The following is a 16,697-nucleotide window of genomic DNA, read 5'->3' as shown; positions in this document are numbered from 1 at the left end:
TTATTCTTCATTTAGCTGAAATTGAAGAAGAAAAATAGGGTTTTAAAGTCTTCAAACATTCGGCACTTGCAAGCATCAATTAGCTATGTGTTTTTGATTGTTTTTGATAATTTCTATGTTTTTGTAATTTTTGCTTAGTAATCTATTACGCCCATGTCTCAATTTCTAAATTTGATGATGATTTTGAGTTGAGTCATTGATGAAATTATGAGTTTTGTGATGTTAATGGATGAAAAATGAAAGATATGTGTTGGGTTAACATGTTTTGTCTTTGAATTTTTGATGAATGAGTATATTGAGCTAAATTGTAAAAATGAGATTTTGAGGGACTAAAATGTGAAATAAATAAGATATGTGGGCTTATATGAGCTAAATAAAGATTCAGCTAGGCATGTATGCAATGAAATTATGCATATTTTGTGATTTTATGAAATATGGACTAAAGTGTTAAAATGTGAAAATGTGAGGGATAATTTGTAAAATACCCTAAATATGTGTTTATAGATTGATGTGAATGAATGAAAGATTGAATAAGTCAAATTTGAATGTGTTTAGATCAAGAACTAAAGAAAATAGAATTAGACCGGGGAAAGTCGAAAGTCGTTGAGTAGTCAATTTCGTTTATTCGAATCCATACGAGGTAAGTTGATATACAAATAAATGTGTTAAATTGAATTATTATTGCTTATATGATATTTGAATTGTGGTAAATGGATATGAGAGTTGAATATATGAAATCTGAGAAATTTTCGATAATGTGACGACGTCTGAAAAGTCCCATATGAACTATAGGAATAGCTAGGATGCATATGTCATGACATAGGATTTTCGATATGTGATTTCGTGTAAGACCACGTCTGGGACGTTGGCATTAATTTGAGATTTACGTGTAAGACCATATCAGGGACATTGGCATCGTACAATGGCATCGATACTTGATTAAATGTAAGACCACGTCTAGGACGTTGGCATTGTACGAGCTTTCTGAGTTATCAGCATATCTTTTTTGATTCTGTACAGTTCAACGGGCATTCTGAGAAACGAGTAACTATGTGGTTGTGTATCGACTTAGGTACGTTTGAAATATATATCATGGATAAGAATAAAAGGTAGGTATTTGAACATATGTGGACATATGAAGTATGTGTGAGTTATATGAGATTTATAGATATGTGGTTATGCTTTGCCATGATCTATATGATTGAATTGAATTTAAATTATGTTATGTGATAAGTTTATTTGTATATGGCTTACTAAGCTTTTGAAAGCTTACTTTGTGTGTGTTTTCTACTATTTTGTAGATATCGAAGCTATCGAGAGCTCAGGGATCGTCGAGGATCATCACCACACTATCGACCTCTATTTTGATACCTTTTGAAAATGTAAATTTGAAGTATGGCATGTATAGGCTAAAAGTATTTGAGATATGTTTTAAGTTGTGAAGTGTAAATTTAGCCATGTGATATGGTTTGGTTTTGGTTGTGTTTATATATGACTTTTGAATATAAACTATGTGATGAAATATTGCTAATAAGATGTGTTCATGAATGGCCAAATGAATTGGTCAATTTGGTAAGTTTTGGTATGTGCTTATTTGAGGAATTGGTAAGTTTATGGCATGAGATTGAATGAAATTAATTGAGGTTATGAAACTCATATTTGGTATGACTTTGACTTAATTTGATATGTTTTGGTTTGTATATTAAGCATGAAATTTGTTGATAATGTTATGGCATGAATAGTGTATGTTTTGGTTGTAAATTTGTTGAAAATTTGGTACAAAATGTTTTGGTTTTGATGCTTGTAGGGAGGTCCCTTAAAGGGTGGTATTTTGGCCTTGTAAATGGCCTATCTTTCCCTACACGGACAGGGATACGGGCGTGTGTCACTGCATGTTGCTCGAAGGCCATTTCGAAATGAGTCTGGGTAGATCACATGGTTGCACACATGGGCGTGTGCCAGACCGTGTGGCTAAGTCAGTTTCAAGCACGGGCTAGACACACGGGCTTGTGACTAGCCCTTTGACCCAAGTCAGTAGCATCCCTAATTTTCACACGGTCTAGCACACGGACTTGTCTTGTGGCCGTGTGGACAAGTCAGTATGTATGCCCTGTTTTGCCATGGCTTAGACACATGGGCGTGTCTAATGCCGTGTAAGGTGTGACAGCCCAAAATTGACCCTAGTCGGGAAGTGGTTTCGGGACCACAAAACCGAGTCATAAAAATAATTGATTTCCATATTCTATGCTTATTATGTGTGTACATGAGTATGTGGAAGTTTCATTCTCCAATTTTGCCAATTGCATGAGAAATTATTAAATAGGGATTGATATGAGACATGGTGAAAATATGATAGGCTAATTTAAAATGGTCTATTAATGCATGTTGTGAAAATGATGGGTTTGCATGTCAAATTACCCAAAATTTGAGCTAGTGGTTGGCCATGCTATGGGTGGAAACATGTTGGGAACATGTTGGCCTAGTGAGGTATGTAGGAAAAAAATAAAATAAGGGGCATGGGCATAAAATAATGAAAAGGAGTATGATGAATACAAAAAAAAATGTGTGTAGTTGTTTCCCCCCCCATTGCCGTGAGCTAAAGAAAAGAAAGGAGAAAATTTTTGTTCATCCTTTCTCATCTTCATTTAGCCGAAACTAGAAAGAAAAAAACAAAGAAAAAAAAATGCTCATCCTTTGGTTCATCCTTGGCCAAAAATTTTAAGGAGGAAAGAAGAAGAAAGGTGAAGAGATTCGGCCATGCATGTAGCTAGGCTAAGGTATGTTGATGATGTTCCATGAGATGCATGCATGTTTTAGTTGTTAGCTTGAGTTCTACCTAGCCCATGGTCTAAATCTTGCTATGTGATGGAAATGACATTTGACCATGGATGCATCATTCTTGGTTGATGTTTGATGTGGTGGTGATGAGGCAAGAGGATGAGTTAAAATTCGGCCTAGGTAGAGGTTGTGTTAATGCCATTGCATGCTAAATATGAAGTTTGTTAATGATGCATGTGATGATGACTTGATGATTCTTGAACCTCCTTTTTAGCATTTTTGTGTGAGCACATATGTGCATTGGTTGCTAAATGGAGAAGAATCGGCTAGCAAGTTGTGTGCTAAGGCCGAATGTAACTTTGCATGTTAATGAGCAATGCATGTGTTAAATTGATGGAAAGGGGGAGGATGCTTTACTAGTGTGTATATGTGTGTATTAAGTGTTGAAATCGACCCCAAAAATAGACATGCATATTCGGCCAAGGGGGAAAAAATTTAGCTAATATGTTGTGTTGATGCATGATTTCACATGTATGTGACTTTGATGTCTAATGTATAAATATGGGCTAAGTGCTTCGTGTTCATCTTTTTGATGCCTAAATGATGAAATCAATTTATTTGTTTAATTAAGCTCAAGAGCAAAGGGGAAATAGATCCGATAAAGGGAAGGAAAAAGTGGTCGAATAGTTAGCGGAATCGTTCGACAACACCCGAGGTAAGTTCTTGAGTAAGAGAGCTTAAATTACAATGTGATTAAATCATGTTTTAAGCAAATTAAAATCATGCTCTATGTGTGGCTATTGAGCCGAATGTGCAAGGATGGTATGTGCCTTGTGTTTGAGTTTTGCTAATGAAAAGAAATACGAATGTGCCATGAATTATTGTTAGATGTGCATGATTAATTGAATGCTGTCCGGGCTAAGTCCCGAAGGCTTTGTGCTAAGTGACTATATCCGGACTAAGATCCGAAGGCCTTTGTGCGAGATACTAATTCCGGGTTAAGTCCCGAAGGCATTCGTGCGAGTTTTAAAATCCGGGTTAAGTCCCGAAGGCATTGAATGAGTTACTATGACCGGGCTATGTCCCGAAGGCACTTGAACGAGGAGCTATATCCGGTTAAATTCCGAAGGTACGTGATTTTGGTAATGAATGAGCTTGCTGTAAAATTCCAGCTAATACTCGAAAAACATCCCAATATTGGGATATGTTACGTATGTGTTGAATTTAATCGAGCCCTTACAAATAAGTATTCGCTCAGTTGATAAACGAGCTACCGGCCTTTGGCTGAGTTGATCTTTTGTGTATGTACATAAGGGTTGATAATGTGAAGCAAGTACGATATCGTAAATTTGTGCATATGAAATTATCCGTTTAGCTATATGAATGCTATACTTTTGTTGTGCTGGAATTCCTTGCTCAAAACTTACTAAGCATAAATTGCTTACTCCGTTTCATTGCTCCTCTGTTTTATAGATTTGGTTCTCCAGCTATCGGACTCGGGATCTTGAAGTCAAAGTCGCCCACACTATCAAAGCCCCCCCTTTTGGTACAATTTTGGTTGAACTTCGAAATGGCATGTATAGGACTACCCGTTTGTTGTGGGTCGTGGACCCTTTGGACTTGTATAAATTTTGGATAGCCATGCGAAAATGGCTTATATGTGTTTGAGTATAATGTTATAATCATTTGGTGTGGATATGCTTGACAAGGATTGGCCACGGGGATGGTTAATCACTTTCATAAATTGTGCTATTCATGCAAAAAAGGCTAGTTGAATCATGGAAACCATGAAATAGGTAAAGTCTACCTTAAAGGCAGATGCTGACAGCAGTAGTGATGTAGATTTGGAAAATCACTAAAAATAGTAGGAATGGAATTAAATAGTGAATAAATTATGTAAACAAACCTTGATGAATCTACTTTCATAGGAAAGTAACGAAACAATCATACCGATAGTATGTTAAGAGATATTCAGGTTCTCGTGAGACAGGGCCAGAACGGTTTCTGGATTCCCTGTTCCGACTTTGGAAATTCATTATAAATTAACCAGAGATAATTAGGAGTCATACCATATATGTATAGATTCCTCTCTGAGTCTAGTTTCTATAGAAAGAAACGGAATCAGTATTGGAGCCCTGTACAAGGAGATATCCAAGTCGTAATGCGTAAATGTCAGGGTAGTCGATCCCTGTAACATTGGAGACTTTGACTAATAAACTGTACTAATTGGCCCGACCAAAAATTTTATAAAAAAATATGTAGATGGGAATATGAGTCTAGTTTCAGGGAAAAATCACGAAACTAATTTTCGAGTTGTGAAACTCAAGATATGATTTTTAAAGCGACTAGTACGCAGATTGGCAGTGTCTGGGAAATATTTTTTATAAGGGGTTTAAAGTCTGTTAACACCTCGTGTTCGACTCCGGTGTCGGTCTCGGGTTCGGGGTGTTACATTTGATTGGTATCAGAGCCAGGTTTAGTCGATTCTAGGACTACCGTAATGCGTTGGGTCTAGCTATACATGCCATTTTATGTGATTACTTGATAGTGTGGTGATTTCTGACAATTGTAAATGTGTTTATTTATAGTAATGGATCCCGATCATGACCGAGAGGTAGCTGATGATCTTGAGAGTGTAGCGCCTGCTCCCGCACAAGGGACAGTGCCGGCAGACTCTCAACCTAATGCTAGTAATCCGAATGATGAAGCTAGACAAGCATTCTATAGCGTGATGAATGATTGGTTCAACCAATACATTCGAACTAATATGGCTGTTCCACAACCTCCATTCCCGACAAATACTACCCCCGCACCTACAATACCACCGGTAACGGACCAAATAAGGTCAAATAAGCCCCCAGTTGACAGAATCCGAAAACATGGGGCTACTGAATTTAAGGCTATGGATAGCGATGATGCCGAGCAAGCTGAATTTTGGCTGGACAACACTATTCGGGTACTCGATGAGCTATCTTGTACACCCGATGAATGCCTAAAGTGTGCTATCTCCTTGCTACGTGATTCTGCCTACTATTGGTGGAGTACTCTGACTTCTGTTGTGCCCCGAGAGCAAGTAACTTGGGAGTTTTTCCAAACTGAGTTTCGGAAAAAGTATATCAGTCAGAGATTTGTTGATCAAAAATGGAAGAATTTCTTGAGCTTAAGCAAGGCTCCATGTCGGTTACTGATTACGAGCGAAAATTTGTTAGACTTAGCAAATACGCTCGGGAATGTGTTTCGTCCGAAGCTATTATGTGTAAACACTTCGAGGATGGGCTGAATGAAGATATAAAAATGTTCGTTGGCGTTCTTGAAATAGAAGAGTTCGTGGTACTTGTTGAACGAGCTTGTAAAGCCGAAGAGCTTAGAAAAGAAAAGCAAAGAGTTGATGAGGGAACTGGAGAGTTTCGTAAAAGATCCTCGGGAAGGTCTCTTCAATAGACATCGAAGAGATTTCGGGATGATGCGGGCCAGTTTAGAGGCACTTCGGGCTTTTTTAGACGAGATCGTGATCGACCCCTTGTGGGTACACGAGGCACTTCAGTCGCCAGTGTTGGGAATGAACGTCGAGACAGAACGAAATGCCGATATTGCGGTAAATGGCATTCGGGGAGTTGTAGATTCCCTGACCGCTCCTGTTACAAATGCGGATCAGTTGACCACTTTATTAAAGATTGCCCGAGGTTGTCGGGACAGAATGCAAATCAGAGTGGGAGACCGGGTGCTACCACTGCTCGGGGTAGACCATCTGGAAATGCGGGCAATGATGGTGGTTGTCAGAGAGGATCTAGAGATGATATAACCAGATCCGAAGCTCGTGCGCCTGCTAGAGCTTATGCTATACGTGCCCGCGAGGATGCTTCTTCGCCTGATGTTATTACCGGTACATTCACTCTCTTTGATACTAATGTAATTGCTTTGATTGACCCCGGTTCTACTCATTCTTACATATGTGAAACCTTAGCATCCAGTAAGACTTTACCTATTGAGTCTACTGAGTTCGTAATTCGGGTGTCAAATCCCTTGGGTCGTTACGTGCTTGTCGACAAAGTGTGTAAGAAATGTCCCCTGGAAATTCGAGGTTCCTGTTTTCCGGCGGACTTGATGCTTTTGCCGTTTGATGAATTTGATGTTATCCTTGGTTTGGATTGGTTGACCGCGCATGATGCGGTTGTGAATTGCAAGAGCAAGACTATTGATTTGAGGTGCGCAAATAACGAAGTAATCCGAATTGAGTCTGCGGACTTGGAGGGGATGCCAGCTGTAATATCAGCAATGTTGGCACAGAAATATGTAAGAAAAGGGTGCGAAGCATACCTTGCGTATGTACTTGATGACAAAGAATTAGAAAAGAAACCCGAATCAGGTAAAGAGTTTGTCATTTATAGTGACGCATCCCTACTTGGGTTGGGTTGCGTATTGATGCAAGAAGGTCGAGTCGTGGCCTATGCGTCGAGACAATTGAAGCCACACGAGAGGAATTATCCGACCCATGATCTCGAACTAGCTGCCATCGTATTTGCTTTAAAAATATGGCGACATTACTTATTTGGTGAGAAGTGCCATGTATTTTCGGATCACAAAAGTCTCAAATATTTGATGACTCAACGAGACTTGAATCTGCGACAAAGACGTTGGCTTGAGTTGTTGAAAGATTACGAGCTTGTCATTGATTACCACCCGGGAAAGGCTAACGTGGTTGCGGACGCCTTAAGCCGAAAGTCATTGTTTGCTTTACGAGCGATGAATGTGCATTTGTCTGTTCTACCAGACAATGTGTTAGTAGCTGAATTAAAAGCTAAACCATTATTGACTCACCAAATTCGTGAAGCTCAGAAAGTCGATGATGAATTGGTTGCAAAACGGGCTAAGTGTGTTCCGAACAAGGAATCGGAGTTTCAAATTGATGATGATGATTGTTTGAGGTTCAGAAATCGTTTGTGTGTTCCAAGAAATTTGGAACTCATTTCGATGATTCTGAACGAAGCCCATTGTAGCCGAATGTCAATTCACCCGGGGAGTACGAAAATGTACAACGATTTGAAACGTCAATTTTGGTGGCATGGTATGAAACGGGACATCTCCGACTTTGTTTCGAGATGTTTAATATGTCAACAAGTGAAAGCGGAACATCAAGTGCCTTCAGGATTACTCCAGCCGATCATGATACCCGAGTGGAAATGGGATCGAGTCACAATGGACTTTGTGTCTGGACTGCCCTTGTCAGCAAGTAAGAAGGATGCGATATGGGTTGTTGTTGATAGACTGACTAAGTCGGCTCATTTTATCCCCGTACGTACGGATTTTTCATTGGATAAACTAGCTGAATTGTACGTTTATCAAATTGTGAGATTACACGGGGTACCTGTTTCTATCGTGTCGGATAGAGATCCGAGATTCACCTCACGATTTTGGAAGAAATTGCAAGAAGCTCTGGGTACCAAGCTGCATTTTAGCACTGCTTTTCACCCCCAAACCGATGGTCAATCCGAGCGGATAATTCAGATACTTGAGGATATGTTGAGATGTTGCATCCTCGAGTTCAGTGGTTCATGGGAACGGTATTTACCTTTGATTGAATTCGCTTACAATAATAGTTTTCAATCAAGTATTAAGATGGCACCTTACGAGGCTTTGTACGGTCGTAAATGCCGTACACCGTTGTTTTGGACCGAGCTCGGTGAAAGTAAAATTTTCGGAGTTGATTTGATTAAAGATGCTGAACAGAAAGTAAAGGTAATCCGTGAAAGTCTGAAGGTAGCCACGGATCGTCAGAAGTCGTACGCAGATTTGAAACGAAAAGACATCGAGTATCAGGTGGGAGACAAAGTGTTCCTTAAGGTTTCGCCTTGGAAAAAGATACTCAGGTTCGGCCGTAAGGGCAAGTTGAGCCCAAGATTCATTGGGCCGTACGAAATCTCCGAACGAGTTGGTCCGGTTGCGTATAGATTGATTTTGCCCCCGGAGCTTGAAAAGATTCATGACGTCTTTCACGTTTCGATGCTTCGACGCTATTGATCTGATCCATCGCACATAATTAGCCCATCAGAGGTTGAAATTCAAGTCGACATGAGCTATGAAGAAGAACCGATGCGTATCCTAGCTCCTGAAGTGAAGGAGTTGCGAAACAAAAGAATTCCGCTAGTAAAGGTGTTATGGCTCAAACACGGGATCGAGGAAGCTACTTGGGAAACCGAGAGCTCGATGAAAGAACGATACCCAAACCTATTTACCGGTAAGATTTTCGGGGACGAAAATTTCTTAAGTGGGGGAGAGTTGTGACAGCCCAAAATTGACCCTAGTCGGGAAGTGGTTTCGGGACCACAAAACCGAGTCATAAAAATAATTGATTTCCATATTCTATGCTTATTATGTGTGTACATGAGTATGTGGAAGTTTCATTCTCCAATTTTGCCAATTGCATGAGAAATTATTAAATAGGGATTGATATGAGACATGGTGAAAATATGATAGGCTAATTTAAAATGGTCTATTAATGCATGTTGTGAAAATGATGGGTTTGCATGTCAAATTACCCAAAATTTGAGCTAGTGGTTGGCCATGCTATGGGTGGAAACATGTTGGGAACATGTTGGCCTAGTGAGGTATGTAGGAAAAAAATAAAATAATGGGCATGGGCATAAAATAATGAAAAGGAGTATGATGAATACAAAAAAAAATGTGTGTAGTTGTTTTCCCCCCCCATTGCCGTGAGCTAAAGAAAAGAAAGGAGAAAATTTTTGTTCATCCTTTCTCATCTTCATTTAGCCGAAACTAGAAAGAAAAAAACAAAGAAAAAAAAAATGCTCATCCTTTGGTTCATCCTTGGCCAAAAATTTTAAGGAGGAAAAAAGAAGAAAGGTGAAGAGATTCGGCCATGCATGTAGCTAGGCTAAGGTATGTTGATGATGTTCCATGAGATGCATGCATGTTTTAGTTGTTAGCTTGAGTTCTACCTAGCCCATGGTCTAAATCTTGCTATGTGATGGAAATGACATTTGACCATGGATGCATCATTCTTGGTTGATGTTTGATGTGGTGGTGATGAGGCAAGAGGATGAGTTAAAATTCGGCCTAGGTGGAGGTTGTGTTAATGCCATTGCATGCTAAATATGAAGTTTGTTAATGATACATGTGATGATGACTTGATGATTCTTGAACCTCCTTTTTAGCATTTTTGTGTGAGCACATATGTGCATTGGTTGCTAAATGGAGAAGAATCGGCTAGCAAGTTGTGTGCTAAGGCCGAATGTAACTTTGCATGTTAATGAGCAATGCATGTGTTAAATTGATGGAAAGGGGGAGGATGCTTTACTAGTGTGTATATGTGTGTATTAAGTGTTGAAATCGACCCCAAAAATAGACATGCATATTCGGCCAAGGGGGAAAAAATTTAGCTAATATGTTGTGTTGATGCATGATTTCACATGTATGTGACTTTGATGTCTAATGTATAAATATGGGCTAAGTGCTTCGTGTTCATCTTTTTGATGCCTAAATGATGAAATCAATTTATTTGTTTAATTAAGCTCAAGAGCAAAGGGGAAATAGATCCGATAAAGGGAAGGAAAAAGTGGTCGAATAGTTAGCGGAATCGTTCGACAACACCCGAGGTAAGTTCTTGAGTAAGAGAGCTTAAATTACAATGTGATTAAATCATGTTTTAAGCAAATTAAAATCATGCTCTATGTGTGGCTATTGAGCCGAATGTGCAAGGATGGTATGTGCCTTGTGTTTGAGTTTTGCTAATGAAAAAGAAATACGAATGTGCCATGAATTATTGTTAGATGTGCATGATTAATTGAATGCTGTCCGGGCTAAGTCCCGAAGGCTTTGTGCTAAGTGACTATATCCGGACTAAGATCCGAAGGCCTTTGTGCGAGATACTAATTCCGGGTTAAGTCCCGAAGGCATTCGTGCGAGTTTTAAAATCCGGGTTAAGTCCCGAAGGCATTGAATGAGTTACTATGACCGGGCTATGTCCCGAAGGCACTTGAACGAGGAGCTATATCCGGTTAAATTCCGAAGGTACGTGATTTTGGTAATGAATGAGCTTGCTGTAAAATTCCAGCTAATACTCGAAAAACATCCCAATATTGGGATATGTTACGTATGTGTTGAATTTAATCGAGCCCTTACAAATAAGTATTCGCTCAGTTGATAAACGAGCTACCGGCCTTTGGCTGAGTTGATCTTTTGTGTATTTACATAAGGGTTGATAATGTGAAGCAAGTACGATATCGTAAATTTGTGCATATGAAATTATCCGTTTAGCTATATGAATGCTATACTTTTGTTGTGCTGGAATTCCTTGCTCAAAACTTACTAAGCATAAATTGCTTACTCCGTTTCATTGCTCCTCTATTTTATAGATTTGGTTCTCCAGCTATCGGACTCGGGATCTTGAAGTCAAAGTCACCCACACTATCAAAGCCCCCCCTTTTGGTACAATTTTGGTTGAACTTCGAAATGGCATGTATAGGACTACCCGTTTGTTGTGGGTCGTGGACCCTTTGGACTTGTATAAATTTTGGATAGCCATGCGAAAATGGCTTATATGTGTTTGAGTATAATGTTATAATCATTTGGTGTGGATATGCTTGACAAGGATTGGCCACGGGGATGGTTAATCACTTTCATAAATTGTGCTATTCATGCAAAAAGGGCTAGTTGAATCATGGAAACCATGAAATAGGTAAAGTCTACCTTAAAGGCAGATGCTGACAGCAGCAGTGATGTAGATTTGGAAAATCACTAAAAATAGTAGGAATGGAATTAAATAGTGAATAAATTATGTAAACAAACCTTGATGAATCTAATTTCATAGGAAAGTAACGAAACAATCATACCGATAGTATGTTAAGAGATATTCAGGTTCTCGTGAGACAGGGCCATAACGGTTTCTGGATTCCATGTTCCGACTTTGGAAATTCATTATACATTAACCAGAGATAATTAGGAGTCATACCATATATGTATAGATTCCTCTCTGAGTCTAGTTTCTATAGAAATAAACGGAATCAGTATTGGAGCCCTGTACAAGGAGATATCCAAGTCGTAATGCGCAAAGTTCAGGGTAGTCGATCCCCGTAACATGGGAGACTTTGACTAATAAACTGTACTAATTGGCTCGACCAAAAATTTTATAAAAAAATATGTAGATGGGAATATGAGTCTAGTTTCAGGGAAAAATCACGAAACTGATTTTCGAGTTGTGAAACTCAAGATATGATTTTTAAAGCGACTAGTACGCAGATTGGCAGTGTCTGGGAAATATTTTTTATAAGGGGTTTAAAGTCTGTTAACACCTCGTGTTCGACTCCGGTGTCGGTCTCGGGTTCGGGGTGTTACATAAGGCACACGACCTATTCACACGGGCGTGTGACTTTTATAACTTAGAAAAATATTTAAGTTTTGAGAAACGTTGTATGTGCTCGGTTTAGTCCCGACCCCTTTCTAAAGCATGTTTTAGGTCTCATTGACCTACGTAAGGGACTCTGTAATGATGTGTGACTATGATGCTTTGATGATTATGAAATGAATGCTAAATGATTCGATATGTCTGGTAATGCCTCTTAACCCTAGTCTGGCGACGGATACGGGTTAGGGGTGTTACATTTGGTTGGTATCAGAGCTACAATTTAGTCAATTCTAGGACTAACGTAGCGTATGTGAGTCTAGCTATACATGCCATATTTATGAACTGCGATAGTATGATGAATCCTGACAATGAAAATGTATATTTATATAGTAATTGGATCCCAAATGAGTCGTAGTTGACAATGTTGAGAGTAATGTGCTTGCTCCTACTCAAGGGATAGCGCCATCCGATTCTAGACCTACTATGAGTAGTCACGAGGGAGAGGCTAAGGAAGCCTTTTACCAAATGATGAACGATTGGTTCACGCAATATATGAGAACTAATCCGGCTGTGTCACAACCTTCACCCTAGCTCAATCCTCTGCAAGTCCCTCTCATGCCACAAGCTAATCTGATTCAGTTGAATAAGTCTCCGGTTGACAAAATTAGAAAATATGGGGCCGAAGAGTTCTATGCTACTACTAATAATGATGCTGAGAGAGATGAATTCTATCTTGAGAATACGATAAGAGTGTTCGATGAATTGTCATTGGTGGAAGACATTGATATCTGTGGTTTCGAGAGAACAAGTCACCTGGGATTTCTTTCAAGCTGAATTCTGAAAGAAATCCATCAGTTAGAGATTTATCGATCAGAAACACAAAGAGTTTCTTGAATTGAAATAGGGTAGTATGTCTATTATAGAATATGAGCGAGAATTTGTGAGACCGAGCAAGTATGCACTAGAATGTATCTCGACTGAAGCAATTATATGTAAGAGATTTGAGGATGGCTTGAATAAATATATTCGTTTGTTAGTCAAAATTATGGAGATAAAAAAGTTTGTTGTGCTTGTTGAACGAGCATGTAAAGCTGAAGAACTTGGAAAGAGAAAAGAAAAGCCGATTCAGAAGCTAGAGACGTGAGAAAGAGATCCGTAAGTAAATCATTTTAGTTTACGTCAAAGAAATTCCAAGATGATTATAGCCGTTCAAACGCTAATGTGGGGCATTCGAGTAGAGATCGTGTTAGATCGCATTCGAGCTTTAGAGCTCCAGCAACTTCCGTTGCAAGTGTTGGAAATGTTTAATCTGAACGACCTGAGTGTAGACATTGTGGAAAAATACATCCGAAAAGTTTTAGATTGAGCGACCGAGCTTATTTTAACTGTGGATCTTTAGATCATTTTATTCAAGATTGTGCAAAATCCGAGTGGCAATACAGCTCGTGGTAGACCTCCCAAAAATGTGTAAAATGTGAGTGGTAGTCAAAGAGGCACTAAAGATACTGTTGTACGATCTGAGGCTAGAGCACCAGCCAAAGCTTATGCCATTCGAGCTTGTGAGGAAGCTTCGTCTCCAGATGTTATAACTGGTACTTTCACTCTTTATGATACCTCTGTAATTGCATTAATTGATCTAGGATCGACGCATTCGTACATATGCATGAATTTAGTATCCAGTAAGACTTTTCCTGTAGAGTCTACTGAATTCGTGATTAGAATAGTGTCTTAGTTGACAAAATGTGTAAGAATTGTCCGTTAATGTTTCGAGACATTTGCTTTCTTGCTAATCTAATGTTATTACCCTTTTATGAGTTTGATATAATTTTGGGTATGGGTTAGCTAACTTTGTATGATGCTATTGTTAATTGCAAACAGAAAACTATTGATTTGAGATACAAGAATGATAAAGTAGTCTGAATTGAATCTAGTGATTTAAATAGGTTGCCAGTTGTGATATCTTCGATGAAAGCTCTGAGTATTGTGAGAAAGGGTTGTGAAGCTTATTTTTCCTATGTTATTGATTTGAAAGTAACAGAAAAGAAAGTTAAATCAGTGCCTGTTGTCTATGAATTCCCTGATGTATTTCCTGAAGAACTTTCGGGATTACCTCCGATTTGAGAAGTTGAATTTGGCATAGAGTTAGTATCGGGAACTACTCCGATTTCGATAGCTCCATATAGTATGGCTCCGACTGAGTTAAAAGAATTAAAGTTTTAGTTGCAAGAGTTGACTGATAGAGGATTTACACGGCCGAGTTTCTCACCTTGGGGTGCTCCCGTTCTGTTTGTGAAAAAGAAAGATGGCACGATGCGAATGTGCATTAATTATTGTCAGTTGAACAAAGTGGCTATCAAGAATAAATATCCTCTGCCTCGAATTAATGATTTGTTTGATCAGTTGAAAGCAGCTACCATGTTTTCAAAGATAGATTTGAGATCGGGCTATTATCAGTTGAGAGTAAAAGATTCAGACATTCCAAAAACTATTTTTCGAATGCACCTATTATCTTTATGGATTTGATGAACAGGATTTTCAGACTGTATTTTGATCGATTTTTTGTTGTATTCATTGATGACATTTTGATTTATTCGCGTGATGAAACTGAACATGCTGAGCATTTGATAATAGTGTTATAGACGCTGCATGATAAGCAATTATTTGCAAAGTTCAGTAAATGTGAGTTCTGGTTACATGAAGTTGGTTTTCTGGGTCATATTTTATCGGCATTAGGTATCCAAGTGATCCGATCAAGATTTTAGCTATTCTGGATTGGAAGCCTCCGAGAAATGTTTCTGAAGTCTGTAGTTTTCTGGGACTTGCTGGTTATTACCGAAGATTCGTTAAAGGCTTTTCTATGATTGCAGCTCCGTTGATGAAACTACTTGAGAAAGATGTGAAATTTGAATGGTCTGAAAAGTATCAGAAAAGCTTTGATCAATTGAAGCTCTGGTATTAGTACAACCAGAATCGGGTAAAGAATTTGTGATCTACAGTGATGATTCATTGAACGGTCTAGACTGCATTTTGATGTAGGAAGGCAAAGTCATAACCTATGCTTCGAGACAGTTAAAGTCGCATGAAAAAAACTATCCAGCACACGATCTGGAATTGGAGGCTATTGTGTTTGCTTTGAATATTTGGCGCCACTATCTGTTTGATGAGAAATGTCATGTTTACTTGGATCATAAAACTTTGAAATATCTGATGACTCAGAAAGATTTGAACCTGCGTCAAACAAGATGGTTAGAACTGCTTAAAGACTATGAATTAGTGATTGACTATCATCCGGGAAAAGCAAATGTTGTTGCTGATGCTTTGAGTCAAAAATCACTGTCTGCTTTACGTGCGATGAATGATCATTTAGTTTTTTCTGATGATGGTTCAATTTTAGCTGAATTGAAAGCGAGACTATTCTTTTTACAACAGATTATTGAAGCTTAGAAAGTTGATAATGAGATAATAGCAAAATGAGCTCAGTGTGAAATGACTTCTGATTCAGAATTTAGAATTGATGCTAATGATTGTTTGAGATTCAGAGGCTGAATTTGTGTTCTGAGAATGTAATAGTCTAGTTTAGACCCTAGTCAGAACAGTGGTTTTAGGACCACAAATTCGGGTTAGAAAAATAATTTATTATTATTTTTCGTGCTTATAATATGTGAATTGACATGTGTGAAAGTTTCATATGAAAATTTGATCGTTTGTGTGCTTAATTTTGAAAAAGGACCTAATCGCTAAAAATGTAAAAGATGTGTTCTATTTGCTAAAGTGCATATTTTCTATGTCTTTATAATTGAGAGGTGCTTATGTTGTTATTTGACCATTGAACATATGAATGGACATTAATGGCCTTGATATTAATGTTTTAAATGTTTATAATGCAAAGGTAAATTGGTAATTGATGTATTATTGTTAATTAAATTAAAAAAACATGAAAATGGTTCATTATATGCTCATCTTGCCGAAAAGTGAAGAACAAAAGAAAGAAAAAAAGCTCTTAGGGTTTTGACACTTGTGATTGTGGATGAAGGTATGTGTTTTGATCGGTTTTTGATAATTTCTATGTTTTTGAAATAGTTGCTTAGTAACCTATCAAGCCCATGCCCTAATTTCTGATTTTTTTGATGATTTTGAGTGATGCCATTGTTGATAATGTGAGCTTTATGAATTTTGATAATGGTAAATTAAAGATATGTGTTAGATTACTAAGTTTTGTCTTTGAATTTTTGATAAAATTGAGTAATTTGGGCTAAATTGTGAAAATGATATTTTGAGGGACTAAAATGTGAAATAAATGAAATATATGGACTTATATGAATACTACGAAAATTTGGCTAAGTATATGTGTAAGAAAATTTTGTGTATTTTGTGATTTTGTGAATTAGGGACTAAAGTGTCAAAATGTGAAAATGTGAGGGCTAATTTGTAAAATACCCTAAATATGTGTTTGTGGATTGAATTGAATGATTTGGTGAATAAAATGGTTAAATTTTAATGTGTTTAGATCAAGAACCAATGAAAATGATTTAGATCGGGGAAAGTCGAAAGTTGTTGA

This window comes from Gossypium hirsutum, chromosome A06 (genome assembly GCF_007990345.1).
Source record: "Gossypium hirsutum isolate 1008001.06 chromosome A06, Gossypium_hirsutum_v2.1, whole genome shotgun sequence".
NCBI lineage: Eukaryota > Viridiplantae > Streptophyta > Magnoliopsida > Malvales > Malvaceae > Gossypium > Gossypium hirsutum.
Note: the sequence above shows the minus strand (reverse complement) of the source record.